Source organism: Adiantum capillus-veneris, chromosome 4 (genome assembly GCF_014529385.1).
Source record: "Adiantum capillus-veneris isolate H3 chromosome 4, ASM1452938v2, whole genome shotgun sequence".
NCBI lineage: Eukaryota > Viridiplantae > Streptophyta > Polypodiopsida > Polypodiales > Pteridaceae > Adiantum > Adiantum capillus-veneris.
In genome coordinates, this window is record NC_140934.1 from 146778974 (window position 1) to 146784317 (window position 5344).

General features: G+C 39.2%; 1 pseudogene; it reads right to left on the reverse strand.

The window, feature by feature from the left end:
- Positions 1-293: 293 nt before the first annotated feature.
- LOC147460129 (uncharacterized) lies at positions 294-2084 on the reverse strand (annotated as a pseudogene).
- Between the last annotated feature and the right edge of the window lie 3260 nt (positions 2085-5344).

The window sequence follows — 5344 nt, forward strand, 5'->3', positions numbered from 1 at the left end:
TTTTTCAGAGTAGAGAGTGATAGATTTGTGATACCGCCCTCTCGTATGCAACCTACATGGAGACATTAAAAAAACAACTCTGTCAATTCAACTGAGCAGAGAGAGAACAACTAGTCAAAGTTAACTGAGCAGGGGACAATTTACATAGTGTGATCTAGACCCTACTAATAATCATTTATCTGAGGCTACTTTAAACTATTCAATTTACTATTGTAGCTATTCACACGGATCCTTTGAAAAATATATGCAATATTTGAAAATAGTAAATTTGATCATGATTATTGACGGCCAATTCTAGCAATGTTGTCTCCCACAAGCTTAAGATAGAAGCTATCTTGTCTTTACGTCATTTGTAGGTTATGAATGTTGGAAGTTGGAGGCTATTGGTTGCACTAATCAATGGGAAACAATTGCATAGAAAATATGTCCTTCGGACAGTAGCTTGTAAGCATATGAGGGAGCGTGTGCCATGGGAAATGGCTCTAAAAGGGTGGTAGAGGTTAGAAATTATGTGTAAGGTGATGATGGGTGGAGAAGTGTAGCGGTTTTATATTAAGGTGAGGAGGTTATGAGGTAATGTCAGAGGTTGAGAAGTGTGGTGTTATAGGTAGCCTACTGCTTGCGGAACTAAATCATTTATGGGGCGATGTTAGGTAGTAGGGCTTGGTGCCGATGTAGTTGCCGGGAGGGTCATAGTTGCAAGTCATGAAGACACTGCCGTCGTCGCAGGTGGCCTTGGCACAGCCGAGGCGGGCAGTATTGGCCCAGATGATTTGAGTGTAGTGGCCGCAGTCGCCGCTGGAGCAGGAGTTGTCGCCGTAATTGTAGTTTTCCTTCTCGCGAACCCACGACGCCACGCACTCTGCCGGCCCATACCCCGCGCCGCTGCCCCAGAAGATGTTCTCGCCGTAGGACCCGCCCGAGTGCTCCAGGCCGCATCCAGCTGCCCGCCTCTGATTGGCCCAGCTCTCGGCAAATTGCGCCACCTCATCACTCCACACCAGAGGAGGCAGCCCTACCTCAGCTCGCGCAGCGTTGTGTGGCTCTAGCCACTACCCCTCTGACGAGGACAATGGCCTCGCAGGGCTGTATGCCGGCTTCTCTGGCTCGGGCTCCCCATACGTAGACTCGGGCTTCTCTGGCTGATACTCCTCTTCAGGCTTCTTGTAGTATGGCTTGGGCTCCTCCTCCTCCTCCTCCTCAGGCTCGGGCTTCTTGTAGTATGGCTTGGGCTCCTCCTCCTCCTCCTCCTCATGCTCGGGTTTTTTGTAGTATGGCTTCCTATAGTAAGGCGTGTGATCCTCATACACAACTTCAGGCTCGGTGTCGTCGTACACTGGCTCGGGATCAGGCTTGGTGTAGGCCGGTTTCTCATAAACTGGCAGCTTGTACTTGGTCTTGGGCTTGTAGACAGGCTTCTTAACAGGATAAGATGGCTTGTAAGGCTTCGTGTACACCGGCTTCTTAACAGGATAAGATGGCTTGTAAGGCTTCTTGTACAACGGCTTCTCCTTCTCGCCATCATACTTCTTGTAAGGCTTCTTGTAGACTGGCTTCTTCACATCCTTGACATAAGGCTTCTTGTAGACAGGCTTCTTAGGATCGTCATCATGGTTGTAATAACCAGTATCATCATCCTCATCATCATCATGGTCTTCCGGCTTCCCATAGTGGTAGCCCAAATAGTGCTTCTTCTTGTGGAACTTCTTGCCACCATAGCCGTGCACCTTCTTGTATTTGGGCTCTTCGTCTTCATCAGAGTAAGGTGAGTAGCTGGCCAGAGTGGACTGGGCGAGAGAGAGGGCAAGCAGGGTGGCGAACACTAGGAGGCGCCCCTTGCTGAGAGCCATTGTGCAATTAAATGGCTAGTAAGACTGGGGGCTCTGGCTTGGAGGTGGCCATGAGCCCTGGTCTGTTCTTAAAGGGTCAAGAACGTGCCTCAATAAGGTGCGCCTCTCCTTAGCATTTCCGGACATACGGTAGCCGTGCACTGTACTAACGTCAACGCATAGTTCCAAGCTTAAATATGACCCAGCAAAATTAACCAAGTTTACATATGCTTTTTCCAAGCGGAACTTTTATGACATTGGGCTAATTTTCACTATGTTTACACTATATTTCTCAAAAGCTAGGATGATTTTTCTTGTTCCTCTTGCTCTCAATCGACATTTTTGAATTTTTTATGCATTTACATTAGGCTTTCCATACCATTGAAACTAGAATAGTGGACACAACCCCTCAAAACTAAGGCTTGCACATAACCACATGGACCTACAATGTTTGGGACAACACTCCTAATATCATAAGGAATCACATTCTTCCTGGCTGAAGATTTTACCATTAATAAGTTAAACAATCTTGAAAAAAAAAACAATTCTGCACATCAAAACAAGCGCCCTTTCTTTCCTTGTCCACAATTTTTTGTATTTAACACTAGTTTGGTACCAAAACAGGACACTTAAAGTGTTCTTTTTTAACAAATTTAAATTAAATGCTACTTGCATTAAACGGTTTATTTAAGAAAACCGTCTTGATATGCTTAAATATGTTAGCTAGAAGGTCTTTTAAAAATATAACCTTGCATTTTAAAATCTATCATGATTAAGAACTATACTCATCAAGTTGACCCTCATAAGACTGCCCTTGACGCTTTGAAGAAATCGCCTTTATAAGCTCAAGAAAAAATGAAACGACTTTGTAGAAAATTTTAGGTGACTCTTCCACAATTTTTCTATAGATAATTGAAAATTTCATATGCAAAAAAAAAGACTTTGGAGTATATATATAAAATAATGGAAAGATCCATGTGTTTAATATGGTCATTTCAAGCATATCATTGTATACAAAGAAGAATATGTTTCTGATGTATTTGTGAGTTTTAGAAAGTGATACATTGCTTGCCCTTTTCATTGAGCACTCAAGGTGGCAAGTAGAAGAGCTTTGGGATGCAACAATTATTGGATCATTTTAAATTTTCAAAATTGCATAAGAGAAAACTTTCATATTTTCATTTTTGAGACATAAGCATTTAAAACCTCAAATAATATCAAACTTTCCATGTAGATCAACTAAATGTATCAAAGTACATGTTACATACACAATTGGGGTGCCTAAAACCTTGGTTTCAATGTTATTATGGAGAACTCAAGATTTTCAAGAGTTTTTGCACGATAAAGAATTCAAGATAGAGTTCAAGCAACGAGATTTAATTGAGTTAGAGAGCCCAAAAAATACGTAGTTTCTTGGTTTAAACATATAAAGTCATTTATAGTTGTCAAATTGCACTAGAATTGTACCAATTTCATAAGGGGACCTTTGGAAGATCAAAATTATGCTATTATTCAACATGTGCTCAAGTATGAAATTATGTCTATAGCTTGCATGTGACTTGAAAACTTATCTTTGAAGTGCATTCCATTGTTTTGTAACACCAAGTGCTAACACTTGACTTTTATAAACATAAAAAAGAAAATCTCTACAAAAAGATATAATAATTTTATGATTTTTTTGGGCAAAACAGCTTGAAATTTTACTAAAATTTATGTCTAGAACTTACCAAAATTCTCTCCATACAGATTATATTTTGATATGGATAAAAATCCAGTGTTTTCTTTCCCTTATAACCAATCTATGGTAGAAGCAAGGTGTAAAAAACTTCTTTCTAGCTTGACAAATAAATTGCCAAAACTTGGTAGAAAAATAGGACACTATAGTGTCTGAGGACACTTAAGTGTCCAATTACAGAACTAGTGTTAAAAAACGATCTAGCATTCTTCTTTAGCTGTGAAATTGAAAAGATTAGTCTGCACACATCACATTATTCAAAAGACTACAGGGTACGCAACAGTTTCATTGAATTTGCAAAAGAGTGTCATTAGTAAAAGATTATGACTAGTTTTTGTTTTGGAATAGATTTTGAAGTACACTAGGAGTTGCCTCTTGCGACCCTGGTGGTTTGTATTCATTGGCCATGCCAAGTATGGTATATAGGCCTTCATTAATTGCTGCACCGCACAATGCGCATGTTGACATATTTTGCATTTGTCCCACTAGACATATAAGATTGGTATAAAAGTGATAATACTAAGTGGTTTGCCTATATTGTCAGTATTGTTGCCAGCTTGTGAGTTTTATGCGCAAAAGAAAGAGAGTATTATATATTTTTTGACCTCGCATGTTAGTACTTTATGTTAAAACTACCTGCACAGATTAGATTTTACATTCATTTCTACACTTTTGAGTCTCTTCTTTGAAACAAAGATGCATTTATAACAAAATTTACATGTATGGAATTTCATGACTAGGCGAACGAAAAATTGAAGGAGAAAATCAAAGTCTTGAGGGAAGCGCTTACTAAAAAAACTTGGTGGAGTAGTGTGATGGACATGTAATAATGCATGTTATGTATGCCATACACAATCCTGACCTAAGGGTGCCCAATCTCAAAAAAGTATGGATGCAATGGTGGACTCTCCAAAGGAGTTTGGAGTTTCTTGAAAAATTAGAGCATTGGTGGAGGAAAAGCATTGGCGTGTTCCATTCTCTCGTCGAGAGGAAAGTCCTCTTAAAGTACTAGATGGATTAAAGCGTATACACCATTACACAGTGCTGCTTATATGCTAAATCCTAAATACTTGAATATAGACTTGATCTACAATATTGAAGAGGTTCATGATATTTACATAGTGGTAAAGACTTTCTATGCCAATGTAGATGATTGTGTAAGATGCATAAAAGAAATGTCCTCCTTTCAATTAAAAGAAGGTCTATTTTCAAACTCTCTTGTTCAAAAAATGGCAAAGGAGCAACCTGCATGGAAATGGTAGATGATGAATGGTGGAGAACACTATGTTTTGTTGTGTAACCTTGTGATGAAGGGTTTAAGCCAGATTTCTTCAAACTCAAGCTCAGAAATAAATTGGAGCTTGTACAAATATATTCATAGCTTTACTCGCAATTGACTTCTTGTAGATCTTGCAGATAAACTTAATTGTTTATATGTATTGGAATGAAGGTATTCCACGGCACATTGAAATCGACGAATATGAAGAAGATATGACCAAATGGATGCACGATTGTGATGATGTAAAAGACAAACAATTTGACGGTACTGGACCTGTGCTGTGCACAAGACTTTGGCTAGAGGAAAATCTTGATACAGACTTAAATGAACTCAATCAAGCATGCAACAGGGTAGACATAGATGACAAAATCTTGGAAAAAAATGAAAATCAAGATTAAGCAACACTTTGATTGAATTTGCGAAAGAGTTTCATTAGTAAAAGATTACAATTAGTGTTTGTCTTGGACTAGATTGCAAAGTACACTAGGAGTTACCTCTTGA